Raw genomic sequence first — 16,542 nt, 5'->3', positions numbered from 1 at the left:
TTCTTCTAGGCAGACCTCTTGAATGGGCTGCTCACCGAGACCCAAATCACACAGGGCCTGTGAACTGCTGTAGTGTAGTCTTGTTTAAATGTTTTCACCAAAGGCAGAAGAGGTGAACATACATCTCAGGGGTCTGTGGATGTAGTGTGAGGCTGAGATTGTAAGCATGAGTCAAAGAGCCCACAGTTCATTTAGAGACTGGTTTTGTCCTAAAAATCCATGGAAATTTTACACTCCAGACTTAAGGTATTTATATCTGTTTTAATATATATTTCTTTCAACTCTTCAAGTGCATGTGTGATCCAGGAAAATGTCTGTCAGGGGGTGCCTGAAACCCCTGGAATATTATTGCAAACTCCTGGTAGACTGCAGAAAGAGATAAGCAGCTGAGGGATTCCTAAGGATCACAGGTGCTCATGGTATTTCTTCATTCAGGTAGCTAGCCCAATTCCCCTGAGTTCCAGAATCAGCTAATAAGTTATTTTCTCCTTGCTACTTCTAAGGCCTCAAACTTCAAGTGCATAAAACTTGCTCCTCATCTTTCCCCTCCTCTTCTCAACTCATTCTCATGGTGAGTGGCACCTTCCAGGCACTCAGCTGCTCAAGCCAGAAACTTGGGAGTCATCCCAGACATCTCGTTCTCCATCAGCCCCCACATTCCAGCAGCCACCAAATTCTGTCAATTATGCCTCCATCTGTTGTTCTCTTTTTGGACTAGCATTACTTTCATTTAGCCCTTTCTTATCCCTTGCCTGAATTAATATGATAGGGATCACTTATTGGATTCCTCTGCCCCTCTGCCTACGACATTCCTAGTTATCATTCATTACCTTATGACATAGTCCAAATTCCTAAGCATATCTGTACCTTTATGATTTTGGCCTATTTCAGTATCTTTAGCATAATGTCCATATTCTGAAGACTCACTTTGCCAACCTCCCCATATTCCTTCCATATAGCAACATACTTTTGGGATCTCCATGTTGGCCATTCTTCCTATGCTTTGGCACCTTTGCACCTATATTTTATTCTTGAAACGTCCTTCCTCCCTTCTCTTCTCCAGGTGGTTAATTACTACTTATCTTTGGATATAGTTTAGTGATGGAACGGCTGATAATATTTTCCCCCTTTAACCAAAACCCCAGGTGCTTTTTTTTTTTTTGCCACTTCACATAGGAAACCATAAATTTTGGCACTATGTATTATTGAGTTTTGAATGTAAGTGGAATTGGTTAAGGTCTTATCAGAAAACTCTCTTTCTCTCTTAATATGCGATTGAAGCAGATTGATGTCTTTTTAATGGTATTATTACCTCTATATGAGTGTATCTCTTAAAATATAATTTAAATTTATATAAAATATCTGACATGAACATCATTTTCAGGGGAAAAGAGCCCAAGAATGACATTGTTCAGAAAACTTCCTCTGGTTCTTGCCTCCATTTTGATAGATTATTTATACTATTTCAGTCCTTATAAAATACTTCAGTGTTTTATACATACATATATATGTGTATATATATATATATATGTATGTTTACATACATATATATGTATGTATAAAACCCATATATATCATATATTTACATAAACGCTCTTATTCCTTGAATTGTGATTTTTTTTCCATCTCTGCACTGGACTCAAATTTCCTGTCTATGTCTCTAGTTCTTAATAACAGTGTCTGACAAGTAGTAGGTGTTTAAATAAAATAAACATTTTCTCTGGATGAATGAAAAGATGAATGAATTTTTAGGAGACCCATTTGTTAATAGTCTTTGTAGGCATATTACTATCATGAGTATGAAAGAAAGATCATGAGGCCCTTATTTGTACTATTGAAGGTTAGGTCTAAGTGGGTAGAAAACACACACACACCCACACACACACCCCACACACACACACACACACGAGCTTAATAATAATGCAAGCCATGTGAAATCTAACAAACATGTGGATAACAAGTATATCAATGACAGTAAGTTACTTGAACAGATTTTAACATTGTAAGAATATCTATCTATCTATCTATCTATCATCTATCTGTCAGTTCTTTGTAACATTTACAGAAATAAATTATTCAATAAAAAAATCATAGAATTTAGCCAAAATATATCAGTTCAGTCTTAATCATTCATTACTTGCCCACTACACCATTCCAAATAGGCATGCACTTTCTAATCTTTGTGCTCATGAATGTTCCCTCTTCCTGAATTGTCTTTTGGTGTTAACAAGACCTTATTGAATGACTGCACTATATTGGCTCTAATGCTTGTTGCTTATCAAAACATTATTTATTTTAATAACTTGCCCTCTTTCTCTGCCTGGAAAAACCTTCAAGCCTCAGCTTAATTATCTCCTCCTCCACGAAGCATTTCTTGATTCCTAGAGGAAAAATTAATCAGTTCCACTTTTCCAGGTTTTCATAATTTCATAAACATCTCTTTCCACTAAACCATACATGGCAAAAAGAATCCAATCATTCATCTATTTGATAGATAGATAGATAGATAGATACATACATACATACATACATACAAACACCTAGTATGAGCCAGGCACTGATGCGACATTAGTGAACAAAATAGATGACCCTTACACTTAGGGAGGCAGACGATAAACAACAACTGTAGTCAAAAAGTGGATTGTATACCATTATAGAATTATATGTGCTATTAATAAGGGGATTGGAGGAGTGCCTGGGTGGCTCAGTTGGTTAAGTGTCCGACTTTGGCTCAGGTCATTATCTCGCGGTGTGTGAGTTTGAACCTTGTGTAGGGCTCTGTGCTGACAGCTTGCAGCCTGGAGCCTGCTTCGGATTTTGTGTCTCCCTCTCTCTCTGCCTCTCCCCTGCTTGCCTGCCCTCTCTCCCTCTCTCTCAAAAGTAAAAAAGGGATTGGAGACTGTGGGGGGAAAGTGCTATCACGTTTAAATAGATCAAAGTAGGCCTTATTGAGAAAATGTTATCTGAGAAAAAGACTTGAACAAGGAGCAGAGTGAGCCATGTAGAACAGCCCTTCAGGCAGAGGGCACAGCCACTGTAAAGGTCCTGAGGCAAGGAGTATATCTTGCTCTACCCCTGAGATTCTAATTGGTCTATAGTGTTAATAGGGACCCGGCCATAGATATTTTTTTTTAAGTTTTCCCAGATGATTATATTATTTAGCCAGAGATGAAAAACAGTATGCAGATACAGGGTAACAGAAGTTGTCTCAAGACAACTTTCTCTTAAGAAACCTGTATAGTTTGTGAGATAAAGCACATGCTTCCTATTTAACATGAAAAGTGCTGTAAGGGTCTTGTGCACAGAGTCATATGGAAATACTGAGTCCACTTTGCCCAGCCTGGGAGTTGGGGGATAGTACAAAGCTTTCTGGAGGTGCTTGTCTGAACTGAGTTTTGGTGAATAGGAAGTAACTAAGGAAAAAAATTGGGGGGGGGGTCGGTTATGTGTGGAGAGTGTGTGACTGATCCCTGAGGGGGATCTGAGGGGTTCATAAACGTGAATCCTGTGTATCAGAAGCAACTGACTGTAAGTAATCCAGTATTATAACATGAAGAGTTACAGGAGATGAAGCTAAAAATGTAAAAAGAAATAAGATCACAGGGAAGCTTGTATCGACTGCTAAGGAACTTAGATTTTATCCTGAATGAAGTGGGACATAAAAGGTTGGTGAAGCCACTGACAAGATTTGGTTAACTCAAATGGCAAATCGACTTGAAAGGAACCCAGCTTAGAGCAGGGGATTGCCAACTGAGAGTAACAGGTGTTGAGGAGACAGCTGATGATGAGCCTACCCAGGGAAGTCGTGTAGAGATGGAATCAGTATGGGGGTGGTCAGTCTCACAGACATACTACAAGGTGTAGTTGGACAGAATTGTAATTGATCAGCTGGGTAGATTCTGGGTGCAGGTGGAAGAGAAAGCAGTGAGAAAAATCAGAAGATGCTCAGGTTTCCAACTTGGGCACATGTGGAGATGATGATTCCAGTCACTAAGATAGGGGATACAGAAGCAAGAGCACATTTCAGAGAAGGATGGGGGCATCCTAGTTGGAACATGTCAGGACTGAGGTGCCAAGAGAAGCAGGTATGAGCTGATGACCAACAGGCAGATAGTGTAGAGTGTCATGAAGTTCTGTATCTCCCATTATGATACTGGGCACAGTACAGGACGTGCTACCCTGAAGCATTTTCCAGATGAATTCATTAATGTTAACATGTTCCTAAGATCATTATAGTCAACGTTAAAACCTCAGGCAAAGAGATTTTAAAGGAGCTTTAGCTTGGCTGCGGTTTCTTTTTACATAAAATATTAAAGTCTAATTGGTATCAGGCTCCCAAAGTAGTAAAATTAGAACACACTTAGATAAAACCTGGTCCAAAAAGGAAGAGACCAGACAGACAAACAATGACATTAATTTGTTAATTTGCCATTATTGTTTAAGCAGTTTGAGGTTGTTGTTTTTGTTGTTGTTATTGTTTACTAAGGGAAATATTAGCTTAAGGGAACATTATGTGACTTGTAACATAATTTCTGAGATACAAACTCCACAGCAGTAAAAGTGTACATACTTTTCTTTCCTCCTTGCTGAGGAAAGAAGTTTTTGGAAAGGTAGCTGCCTTTTCCTAAATCCCAGTTTACGCCTAAGTCAGTCACTCTGCTTCACTCAGTGAACCGCAAAGAGGGAGCCAGAGCCCTGAGTCATGGGAGAAAGTTCAGTGGAGAGACAAGGTCTGTATCACCCATTCTCTCACTGCTGACTTGCCATCTGACTGAACAAGTTATGCTTCTTCATGATCTTCACTTCCTTTTCTGTGCAATAAAGGAGTTGGTTGAATAGATGATTAAACCCCTTCCATGCTATCGTATTCTATGATTCTCTCATCACAGCTGCCGTTAAGAAGTCTTCATAGTCCTTCTCCATTGTTCATAAGGAACTTTGTGAGTGACTCAGAGCTTGCCAGCCGGGAACATGAAGATGAACTGTTATTGCAAGCTAACATTTTCACTGAAGAAATGCTAGGAGAAATGGCCAGTGACATAATAACACCCAGATTCGTGGACTGCTTTTCCTTCTTGCTGTATCTGATTTTCCTCTATCACAAAAGAGAGACTGAACATTTGCTTTTATGTTAAAAATTCTCCTGTTAAAACCAAATGTCTTTACGCCCAGTCTAGGTGCCTATGGCATTTGGTTCTTTTCCTGAATGGTTGGACCTAAGGAAAAGATTGTCTTAAATGTATGTGGTTCAAGGTAGAGTAGCTTTTCTCCTCAGTAGTGTTTGAGTGTAACATCATTCATGATCTACCAACCCACCTTTAATGTTAGTGGTGCATCCTTTTGGATCTTATTTCTTTCAATAAGAAGCGATATAGATTTGTATACTGACTCTTAAAAATCAGTAATTTAGGGGCACCTGATAGCTCAGTCCATTAAACGTCTAGCTTCAGCTCAGGTCATGATCTCATGGTTTGTGAGTTCAAGCCCCACATCAGTCTCTGTGCTGACAGCTCAGAGCCTGGAGCCTGCTTTGGATGCTGTGTCTCCCTCTCTCTTCCCCTCCCCCACTCATTCTCTGTCTCTCTCTGTCTCTCAAAAATAAATAAACATTTAAAAAATCAGTAATATATGTTCTATCATAATCTTTTTTTTTCACATTAAATACCACCTTGAGTTACTGTTAATGCTTTTCTTTAGATCAACTGACTTTTTAATTTTATGTAAGTACTACAGATGCAAACAGGCATAACTTGTTATTCAGTAGGTATATTTAAAAATAGTTAAGATTTTAAGTAGTTAAAGCTTAAACGTAACTCTTAAAATTACCTAACCCTTGGTTTAGTCTCAGCGACATGGTCTGCTGATCTAGGGTAGGCTTGGCTGATCTCAGCTGAGGGTTGATGGGCTTAAAATGTCTCAACTGTGATGGATCATGTCCACCCCACATAATGTCTTATTCTTCAGGAAACTAGCTCAGGTTTGATTATATGGCTCTGGTGACAGGTACCCCAAGAGAGTGAGAAGAAGTGAGGCCTCTTGAGGTCTAAGCTCAGCCTATTGCCAAATCATTTTGCTGCATTCCATTAACCAAAGCATGTCATAGCCACCCCATTTTCAACCACTGGTCTTTATCTCTTGATAGAAAGTATTGCAAAGATTTGTGGTATTTTTGCAATCTCTTGCAACATCAGATTCAAAAAGATATGGATTTAAATCCAGACTTTCCTTAATTTCTCAAAATCTCACTTTCCTCTATGTAAAATGAGGATATAACTGTTAACATCAAAAGTTATAAGTAAAACTGAGAAAAAGCAGAGGACATATATAGAGCTGTGTTTGCGACATAGTATATAATAATTAAAAATACTTACTATTAAACCCCAAATGTTTACATGTGTATTTAACAAGTTGTGTTTTACCTTCCATGCTTATTTTCTCTCTGTTCCTTGAGGTGATGAATATGTTTGGAAATAAGCCTTCCTTCCACCCCATGCCCCCACCACTCAGTCTGTCGTTCTGGCTCTATGTGTTAACTATAACTGAAATCCCAAGGCTTGTTGCATGTACATGTTGGCTCCCTTGAAGCTGTATGGAAGTAACGTGTACTGGTGACCCATAAGTGAGGAAAGGGCATTGATAACATATGAAAAGAGGGATTTACACATGGGCACTTGACATTCAGTGAACAGATGGAATGGAGGGTGTTGTGCTGAATCTTGTCGTGTAGAGAACAAGACTTGTCTTTTCATAAGCAGTTCATATAAGAGTTCTGTTGGTATGCTTCCCTGTGATGTGAGTGTAATATAGCCTGAGTTTGCTTCTGAATGCAAGAGGAGAGGAGGAAGAAACAGAGATAGAGGAACAGAAGGAGAAGCAGAAGGAGGAGAAGAAGTAGATAGAAATACAGATGATGAAAGAGAAAGGAGAAGAAGGAAGAAGGGAAGGAGGAGAAAGAGGAGAAGACTACCCCAACTAAGACATAGCTTACTCTGTATTTATGACAAACCAATCTTTCACCTTTCTTTCCATGCACTCCGCTTTTTAGTGTAGGCCTATGTAGCCGATAGGAACACAGAGCTGGGCTATTTTGAATGTTCATAAATGTATGTGGCCTCATCTCACTATTAAATAGAAGTGCTAACTATTCTCTAATTTTAGCACATATCTTTTAAATGTCAAAAGACAGATTTTACTCCAACCCCCTTTCCTAGTCCTCAAGCTTTGAGTCACGAGGATAACTTCACTCTATGAAGAAATTGGCAGAAAAGAATAGAATAAAATGCAGAGGAAATTTTTGACAAATTAACTTTAAAATATATTTCTAATCCAGTATCTGGCCAATTAGGCACCCAAAATGTATTTTCTGAATTAATTTGATAAGGAGGAGAGGAAAGGGGAAAGAAAGATGTCCTCAGAGAAAGAAGTAATAGAAATTAAGGAACTTACATATAATGGAAAGCAAATCCAGTGATGCCATGTAGTACCTGCCTTGGCGTAGACACTAAAAAACATGGATGACAAAGGCACAGTAATCCCATATTTCAAGAATCTCACAATTCAGGGAAAAGAGATAGAGGTAAGAATAAATGATTATCATTAACTGAGATCAGGTCTAAGTCAAAAGTATGCACTGAGTAATATAGGTGAGCATAGGTGAGGCACCTCACCTTGGGAAGGGCATCAAGGGAGCCTTTTTGTAGGAGATAACACTTGAGCAGGATTTGGAAAAAGTAGGAGTAAATCAGAAAAAGAAGTAGGCACAAGACAACATAATCAGTGTCAGGGAGGAAGCTGCCAAGTGACTGGGTTGGAAGGTTATCAGTAACTGGGTATATTTGGAGGCTGGAAAGTTAGGTAGGGCCTAGTTGTAGAAGACCTATGTCCATCTTTATTCTACAAATGTAGATTGAAGGACTCCTAGTGAAGTTTTCAGTAATTTTTATTTAAAGGTCTATCCTTCCGTACATCCATATATTCACTCATTTAACCAGCACCCCACCTCATCCATAATTGAGTTGTGAACACAAAAGTCAGCATGGATGCTTAGTTAGGATTAGGCACTGCCACCAACTGAAGGGAAACCAAAATAGCAGTAGCTTAACTGGAATAAAAGTTTAATTCTCCCTCACTGAAAAGCCTAAATATTCAGGCCATAGCTAGCCTGCTGCACAGTGTTAGTGACCCATCTTGTTCTCTCTTGCTGATCTATCATAGGTGGCCTCAATTTTAATGAAAATGGCAGGACAAAAAGGAATTGAGAAAGGGTGCATAAACACTGTATCTTAAGGAGTGTTTCTGAAACTGCCACAAGATACTTCAGTATATGCTCCATCAGTCACAAGTTGTCCCATGGCCACATGTAGCTGCAAGGGAGGCTGTAAAATATAGCCTTCTTCTATAACAGTAATGAGTAATGACCCTTATACTGAAGCAGTTATGAAAGAAAAGTAGGGAGTCATAAAAGAGTCATCACTTTTATAGGAGCAGCTTTTAAAAAAAAAAAAAAACATCACACAACCCTTAGGACTTGTTTTAAATCCTAATTAACGCATAAGACCTCTTTTCTCAGGAAACCTCATTCGACACCATATTAGACTACTGACCAGTGTTCCATTAAGGCTTATTTTCTTCCTATGATTGTCTGAGCTCTCTTACAGAAAAAAAATTATCTCTTTATATTCAGCTAAAATTTTTTAAAAAGTTTATTCACTTTGAGAGTGAGAGAGCAAGAAAGCTGGAGAAGGGTGGAGTTGGGGCGGGGGGAGAGAGAGAGAGAGAGCCAAACAGGCCTTACAGTGCCAACACAGAGCCGGGTATGGGGCTCGAACTCACAAAACGTGAGATCATGACCTGAGCCGAAATCAAGAGTTGGACACTTAACTTAGTGAACCACCCTGGTGCCCTTCAACTAAAATTTTAACGTCTTGTTAATATGGTAGAAGAGGAAAATAGCTATTGTGAGATGACTCTGGCCAAGGTCAGGCCAGTTAACAAGTTTTATACGAGTTAGTAATTGGATGGCTTTTGATGGCTGCATGACACTGAAGCTCAGGGCTTTAAACCTTCAGCAGTCATGCAGTATTTAATTCCAACTTTCAAGTTTAGTAGCTACCCTTTCTTCTAACCATATCAAGCATGACACCTGCAGTAAGTGCATGATAAAATAAAGGTGTGTTGAACTGAGTTTATTTGCACACTTTAACAGTGAGGTCAAACACATAAAGACATATATTTTATTCAACCATATATTTATTCTAATTCCTTGATTAATTCATCCAATTAACATTTATTGAGCTATTTTTAAGGGCTTGCATGATGCTCATTGCAGGGAGAATAATAAAAAAATTATCAAGTTATAGACTCTACTTTTGAAAAGCTCATAATAGAGCAAAAAGACAGTTGTATACACAAATAATTTTGATCCTCTAGTAAGTGCTACCCAACACTGAGGAAGTGCAATGGAGGTGTGTTATTTCAGCCTGATTGTTGAGATAAGACATCACAGAGGAAGCAGTACTTGAATTCAGCCTTGAAAGATGAGTAGGGATCCACCAAAGAGTCATCAAATACACGAGTAGTTCGTTTAGTGTCAAATAGTACCTAATATCTGTTCCAAAGCCTGCGTAAGCAATACAGCCTCTCCTCCCCACGAAGGCTCATTCTATGCCATGCTCAACAACTGACTAGTTATCTAGTTGTATACATTGCAACTTGTTTACTCACTGCCTAGGGTAGTTTGAGTTTTCGTGTATAGTGAAGAAATTCTGTGTCACCCTCAAGGTAGCATAATCATAACGATCCATAAGCCAATTATTCACTGCCCTCCCTCATGCTTTTTTTCCCATTCTTCCTTCCTCTTCTGTTCAATAACATGTGTCTGAGGTACCATTTATACCCCGCAGCTAGACATTCACCTTGTCTCATTTTCTGAGGTGAAATCAGTTTTTCAGCCATAGTAAGCATGCCCCTGGAAATGTGTCACTGCTGTTCTGCCCTCACTAGCAAGCATTTTCTGTTTTTCATCGCAAAGTAGTGATGTGTTTCAGGCTTTGAGCAACATCCGAGTTTCCACCAGCTGTGTTTTGCATTGTCCTCATTTTGTATAATTAAGAAAAACAGGAAGCCAATCACTTAAGTAAAGCTGACCCTCTTCATTCTGCAGACCCGGGAAAGGACTACATCAGGGTTTTTTATAGTACAGTTTTTACAAAATGTATCCTGCAATCCACTTGAAAGTGGAACAAGGTTAGAGGAGCTGTGGCAGCATGGCGGCCTTCCTCTTGACTACAAACAGCTGTGCTTTTCTGAAACCACACAGTCTGGTTTAACACTCTTATATAATTTGATTTGTCACATTGTGACAGAGGATTTCCCCTGCCATTTTTTATACAAGCTCAAATCTTGGGGGACACGGGGACTTTTTGACCTAACCCTTATATCCTCTGTGTGTCCAGCTTTTTTTTTTTTTTTTTACATTTTTGACCGCACTATATAGGTATTTGCAAGTGAGTTTCTTTCATTTTTAATTTTAATTTTTTATGTGTATTTTTTTTGTGAGAGAGAGAGAGCGAGAGAGAGCGAGCAAACAAGCAGGGAGGAGCGGAGAGAGAGAGAGATTTTCCAAGCAGGCTCTGTGCTTTCAGCGCAGAGCCCAATTTGGGACTCAAATTCACCAACTGTGAGGTCGTAACCAGAGCTGAAACCAAGAGTCGGATATTCAACCAACTGAGACACCCAGGTGCCCTACACCTGAGCCCTAGACTGCTATTCAGTCTTACTGAAGATTAAAACCAATAGTATGTATCTGAGAAAGAGCTTCTTATTCTACTTATTCTTTTTATTCTACTTCCTTATACAGAAGGGAAAAGCAATTACTTTATCATGTTAAATTTCATCTAGAAACAGTGTTGTGTTAAGGGTCAGTAGCACTAAATTAGATTAAATATTTACCGAGATTATATTTGTGGACTACTGTAATCCGTAAGGAGGTTGTAAAGATATTTAAAACATAACCACTGCCTTCAAAGAATTCATGGGAGAAGTGGATGGGGGTACAATCAAATATAATTTATAGTAGGATATGATCTGGGTCCTATTCTCATAATCACCTGTTTTGTGATTAAACCCATCTTCTACCTATACGAATTTGATCTAGAGCATCAAATCCTATCAAGTGATCCTTCCCAGCTAGCATCTGAATGTGAGTAATTATTGCTCGTTCTTTCAACAGATATGTACTAATCACATACTGTGTTCCAGGCATTGTGCTGTTTTCCTCAGGTTTGGAAATCTTCCCTCACTGGCATCCATAGTGCTCTGTGTGACCACAGAGCTATCATTTACTAGACACTATTATTTTCTAGTCACTTTATTCATCTAATAAGCTCTAGGAGGTAGGGATTTTCATCCCCATGTACAAATGGAAACTGACTCAGTGAAATTAAATAATCTCCACAGAGTTATACATTAAGTAACTGGTAGATTTACACCAAAACCCCTACAACTGTGCTGACTCTCCATTGTACTACTTTTGAAGCCCATGCTTTCAGCTAATGCAGACATTTTATGAGTATTTTGAGTGCATGGCGTACTAATGGAAAGGGAACTATTTTACATGGCAGAAGGTTCTATTGGAACTTTATAGTTCCATATGTATATGGAACATATATATACTTATATATATAGTTTAACACCTATATATATATATATATATATAGAGAGAGAGAGAGAGAGAGAGAGAGAGAGAGAGAGAGCGCACATTTTAGTTTTGTTTTTGAGTTCAAGATCAGAAAGAAATTCTTTAAACATATACATATGCATTGGGAATAAATCAGCTAGGATTAATACAAAGAACTTCAAACAAGTTTAACATAGAAATGGTGACACAAGAGAAGTTGGAGAATCTATCTCTAGAAGTTTTTAAAATTAGATTTTTTTTTTTTGTTTTATAAAAAGTCATATGGACTGAATTGTCTCTCAAGGCTATTTCAATTTACAAACTGATCACATTACACTATGATATTATCACTAAACAGACTTGAAACTGCAAACACCTAGAGAAGGACTTCCTGGTTTAATAACTATAGTCCAGGTAGCTGCCACCAGGTGGCAGTAGCCAGGCACTCATATCTGCTATTTGAGAAAAATCACTGAATCAGAGACTCTTAAGAGGGGTCCTGGATAATATTTGGTCCAAACCATCAGACAATTAAGGAAATTTGAGACTCATAACCATGATTAAGCATAGTTATATGAGAATTGCCTTTTTATTAAAGAAAAATCTACATAAATATTAAGCCACATTATATGTGGAATAAAACAAAATGGAGGTGCTATTTATGGTAATATTTAAAGCAAGAGATATTTTAAGCTTATTCAAGTTCTCCTTCTTACTATTCCCTCTCAATCAGCCCTCCTCCAGTCTCATCAAATTAAGGAACAGTACAGTATACTCTTGGGTAGGACTCTTTTTAGGGGGTGGATGTCTTCCTTCAGGGACATTTGTAGTGTCCCCAGGGAATCTGCAAAGCCAGTCCCCTAAGTTTGACTCTGATCCAAATCACTGAAGCTCAGTGCTAACAGTGACTTAGCCAGCCTCTTGTGTAGTGTTCTCACATTTGTTCTTCTATGGCAGGCATAGAGAGCAACTCATTCCTGTAAACATAGCTAAGCTTCTCTGAAATCCCTTAAAATACTGCATTACAGTCACCTCTTATTATCACAGCATCAGTTAGGTACCTTACAATTGTTCTAACATAGGTAAAATAGCTGTGCTTTATTGTAGTTGAATTTACTATAATTGGACTCCTTTCTCTTCCCTTAAAGCAAACACAACAGGATGTAAGTGAGTGAGATGTGATGTTATATCCTCTTACATCTGCTCTCCTTTTTGAAGTAAATCATTTACAATCACTGTATTAACAATATTAGAATACCTGAAATGCTTCTCATAAATGAACACGACACACCTGTGTATCTCCACGGTACAACAGAATACTGCTGTTCCGGCCTAGTTCCCTAAAATTTTTGGGTTAGGAATCTCTCTACCAGATAATGAAAACTACCTGCACTGAGATCATATGTCTGCTTAGAGGCAAAGCCAGGAACAAGGTGTAAGTCACTGTAGTCATTCTGGTGTTCATTTAGCTGTTTTACTTAAACTTTCTGGAACTAAGAGCCAGCTTTGCAGGAGTGACAAGAATGAAACTAATTTTAGGCTTGCCTTTTAACTGCTTCAACCTGAAACAGAGATAGCATCTGAACCCCATCTGTCAGCTATGCCACCTTGCCCTGTGCTATCTAACACATTTTGACTCTTTCATTGAGCTTGCAATGCCACTGCTCATGGCAGAAATACCAAGTTCTGGAGAAAAGCACGATTTATTCCAACTCAGGGGATTATTGTCAAAAGGTCATCCAGTTCTTTCTTTTTACTAATTATGTTAGAGGAAGGATTTAAAAAAAATGTCAGGCTTTAAAAATATGTATCAACATATATCTTAAACAGAATTAAAAAGTCACAATAGTATTATGCATAGCGTTCCTTGCATCTATGGACGTGTGGTGGGTGTGGATTCATTCATCCATTTACATCATCCATATTCATCATTATGTTTTGTGAAGGCCTACTGTCAGATGTGGCTGAAATCACCACAGGTGTCAGTAGATCCTTTCTTTGCTCATTCAACATGGATTTAGTTGGATACTATTATATTTTATTCACCTTGTTAGGCATGAGGAAATGTGGCCTAATAGTGAATGGATTTTTATAGAAATATTACTCAAGATAAACTTAATTAAATGGAGTTGGACTGCAATTTTAAAAAAGGTGTATTTTTTTTTCTTCTAAGAAATAAATGTTAAGGGTTTTTTTTTGAATCATTATAATATGCACAAGGTACATCAACTCTTCTAGTTGCTTGGAGGAATATCAAAAAATAAAAGAAAAGATTACTGTTAAAATTCATTTAATTGTAAGCCATAATACATACATCTCTTAGATTCTTATTTAAATAAATGATGCAAGCAATTCCAGAATACCATGATATGATTTTTCAAGCTAACTGTTTTAAGCATCAAGTGATGTAGAGGGAGAGAGCCCTTTCAGATGAGGCAAATCTGGAAGGCTTCATGTAGGCATTGGGAATTTGAGTTAAGTTGAACTCTCCCTCTAAAACAAATGAGTATTCCAAATGCAAAGAAGGAAGTAGGTAGAGGGGCTCTTGGGTGGCTCAGTTGGTTAAACGTCCGACCTCAGCTCAGGTTGTGATCTCACTGTTCATTCACGTATTCCAGCCCTAGGTCAAGCTCTGCGCTGACAGCTCAGAGCCTGGAAGTTTGCTTTGGATTCTGTGTGTCCCTCTCTCTCTGTTCCTCCCCCATTTCATGCTCTGTCTCTCTCTCTCTCAAAAATAAATAAAATGTTAAAAAAAAAAGTGGATAGCAACACTTTTTTTTTCTCTCTCTCCTTTTCCTTCTGTTCTTGAGCCTGGCATTAGATAGAGACACAGGCAGTTATAGGAAGTGTTGGCATTAGCTTAGGACTTAGGAGATCTAGATGGTAGTCTTCGTCCAGCCTGTGGAAGTCATGAGGCCTGAGCATATGCTCCTGCAAGCAGGAGGTTGAACCAAAGGATGGCTTAGAGTGGGCTTAGATCCCACTGCAGGATCACTCATTATATTAGATATTGCTTGATATTATAAAAGCATACCTTCTTCAATGGACATTTTGTCCCATTAGGATTAGCAGAAGTCAAGATTGAGAAACAAGTGTAAAACTAAATTATCTAAGTGGATTCTATGTGATTGAAACCTAGTTGCTATTTTGTTTGGCATTTATAGTATTCATCAATACTTAGGAAGCAAAAAAATAGTGTCCATTTTAAATCTTCAAATTAATATGTATTGTGTACCAGGTGCATGGTCTATCCTAGATATTAATGAATGATTTGCCTTTCAAATACTTTCTCAGCAATTCAAATGAAATGCTATCCATATTTTCTAATACATGTTTCATTCTTGCTGTAGACTGTAGCACAAATTATATTTCACTCAACAGTTATTCAATACATATTTAATGAATGCCTATAAATACCAAGCACTGAGCTTACAAGATGCAAGGGATATACAAATAAAATGCTTAAAACTTAGTGTCCTTCCTCATGAAGCTTACAGTCCAGTGGTGGAGTCACATATATAAATAAATCAATTATATTTCACCATATTAGAGTTTAAACCAAGAGCATTGGAAAGCACAGAAGGAACATGGACTTCCTGGATGCAAGGCTTCACACACAAAGTAACATTTAAACTGAGTCTTAAAAGACTGGTGACGAAATGGCAGCCCTCAAGGTACAACCAGCACAGTGATGAGTGCATCATGGAGTGCATAAGGAAAGTCTCATCTGCGACAGCCTATTTGATGCTTACTCACATAGTAATTGCAGAAATAAGAAATAATTCAAAGTACTTACCACAGTGCCTAGGACAGAATAGGTGATCAGCTAAGGGTGGCTATCATTTGTATTATCATCCAGACCTATTGCACTATACGTATTGCCACTTGCTGGTATAGACTCCAGATCTCCATTGTACTTTTTCTTCATAGCTTATATATGTTTATAATTAAGAAGTCATTTATGCATTTAATATCTGCTTTCCTACAGACTGTAAGTGAACTCCATGAGAAAAGGAAATAAAATTATATTGTTGATTGTTGTATTCTTAGTATCTAGCACAGTGCCCAGACCATGAGAAATAACCAGTAAACATTTGTTAAAAGAATATGTAATGATAGGAAGACACCAGTAAGGAATGGTCTGTCATTAGGAAAATGTAATGGCAAGTCATATGAAAAAGGCTGAGAACTCTACCTCCAGAATATTAATTTATTGAATTTCCTTCACAGCAAAGGAAGGCACCCAGACCTCTTAGACCAGCAAGTACTCCATCAGGAACTCAAGGTCCAGCACACCCCTCATTTTCTTCTCTCAACCCTGCATTAGTGTAATCCCTAAATTAGCCTCAAAGGGAGTAGTCCATGGATGGCCAGAGAAAGTAACTTTGTGATTTTTCTGTTGCTTTTGATACAAAAATGTAGATTTCATTCAGTTGAGTCTACCTCCCCACAGCCCTTAACATTTTCTAACCAACTCCTCCTCCAACCAACATACCATGTCTCATGGAAAGTTTATTAGAGGAGCCCATTCAGATCCCCTGGGACTTCATTACTTTCCAAAGCCATGATGAAGCATTATTCTGAATAAAATTAAGTTCTACTTCTTCCAATTAACAGCAGATGATGAAAGTGCCTGCCAGTTCTGTTGCCTTTCAGCTGGGTGTTTTTCTCTTGCTTGGTCATTTGTAAAATGTGAGCCCTCCTAATGGGGGATCTAGTTACTCACTTGAATTAATGAGTTTCAGCTGAATTAATAGTGCCTAGCACACTGTGGGTATTCAGTAACAGTCAACAGCAATTTATATGCTGACTTAACATGCTCCATTTGAGAATGTTGGCTAAAATCAATATAATGTGGCTTTCCT

The sequence above is a fragment of the Panthera uncia genome, chromosome D1 (assembly GCF_023721935.1).
Source record: "Panthera uncia isolate 11264 chromosome D1, Puncia_PCG_1.0, whole genome shotgun sequence".
In the NCBI taxonomy this organism is placed as follows: Eukaryota; Metazoa; Chordata; class Mammalia; order Carnivora; family Felidae; genus Panthera; species Panthera uncia.
Note: the sequence above shows the minus strand (reverse complement) of the source record.